We start from the raw sequence: 1,626 nt of genomic DNA, 5'->3' as shown, positions 1-1,626 counted from the left end.
TTTTGTAATTGTCCCACAGTTCTTGATTAGTCTGTTCTGCCTTTGTCCTTTTTTTATTCTTTGCATTTTGGCTTTGGACGTTTTTATTGACATATCTTCAAGGAGGGAAAGTATTTGGTAGCCCTACCATTAGGTCTCAATCTGAGTTTGCTATTACCCTTTTCCCATGTCATAGGCTAGATTGGGTATTTCCCTTCCCTTGGATTGTTATACTGTCTTCTGGTAAAGCCCCAGTTGGTTATACTTGGGTAAACAATTTCTCCTGAGGGCAGGTTTTAGAGAGGCGTACAGAATGATCTAGGCATATTCCAAATGTTTCCTCCCCGCTCCCCTTACCAGAAGCATGAGGGGATTTTCTGCCCATCTTCACAGTGGAACCTAGTAGGGCTCCTGGAGGTAAAATCCAGGAAAGTGGGGAGAACCCTGTAAAACTAGGCCTCCTAGCAGTTTTTAAGTTTCTAGCTAGAATAGACTGTGCATCGGGTAATTTTCCAATTATGACTTAAAGTGTCGCTGTAGATACTGGCTCCAGCTGTGGATGCCTGCTCCGTGTAAGCTGTGACACTGTGTATCTCCCTGTCTGTCTCACCAGTTTTGGGGGGCACCAATCCTCTGGTGTATCTAAGAAGAGTCATTGGATTTTAGTTTCTTTACCTGTTTTTCTTGTGAGGACAGGAGTGATGACTTCCAAACTCTTTACAGGATGAGCTGGAAGTTGGAAATTCAAATACACTTTTCAAAGTTTATTTTAGAAAATCTGAAATGTTAAGTAGAAAATAAAAATCAGCAATAATTCCAGAGGTAATTATCTCTTCTCAGAGATAATTACTTTTAAGTTGTGGATGTATGTTTTTTCCTATCCCCATAATGTGTTCATATGTAAGATATATGTAAAATAATTTTAATAGAATTATGCCATGCTATTCATAGTTTCATAACCTTATTTACCCACCAACACTATGTTATACATTTCTCCATATCAGCAAATATTTTGCATTTAATTGCTTAATAATTGCAAATACTACAAAATATTTGGTCATATGGGCATATAATTACTACACTTGATCTTAGCCAAAAGGCCGAGAAGCGATGGCATATAATTACTTATTCTGCTTATTTAATTGGGGATAATATAGCAGAGAGGTTAAGGTCATTCATTCTGGGATTAGATTGCCTGGCTCAAACCCTAGTCTTTCTGCTTAGTAGTTACATGGTCTTGGGCAAATTATTTAGCTTCTCTGTGCCTCAGCTTTCTCACCTGTTACACAGGGACAATAAGAACACCTACCTCTTAAGTATGAGAATTAAGCAGGATAATAAAGAAGCACATAGAACAAATACTCAAATGTTTATTACGTTTCATTGGCAAAACTAATTTTAAAATAATCTATTTTGCATCTTGGTTCCAAATGGATTTTCTGATATTGGGACTGGGTGACCTAGATGATAACCTTTAAATTTTTAGCCACAAGACAGAAATAGCTCCCATGACCAACTTCAAACGTGATATTATGGTTTATGGATCAGTTGCATCTTGGTGTACCATGAATGGGTTACAGGTGCACCAAGAACATTGGTCTCCTTAGCCAATGTCAGTGGGGAGGGGGAGGACCGAGCTCTTTGCAC

The 1,626-nt window shown here is 38.3% G+C and overlaps 1 pseudogene; it reads right to left on the bottom strand.

Annotated features, from left to right (window-relative positions):
* Positions 1–959: 959 nt before the first annotated feature.
* On the bottom strand, positions 960–1,091 carry LOC118677752 (annotated as a pseudogene).
* Between the last annotated feature and the right edge of the window lie 535 nt (positions 1,092–1,626).

Source organism: Myotis myotis, unplaced genomic scaffold (genome assembly GCF_014108235.1).
Source record: "Myotis myotis isolate mMyoMyo1 unplaced genomic scaffold, mMyoMyo1.p scaffold_m19_p_2, whole genome shotgun sequence".
In the NCBI taxonomy this organism is placed as follows: domain Eukaryota; kingdom Metazoa; phylum Chordata; class Mammalia; order Chiroptera; family Vespertilionidae; genus Myotis; species Myotis myotis.
The sequence above is the reverse complement of the archived record's forward strand: the minus strand, read 5'-3'. Positions and strand labels throughout refer to the sequence as shown.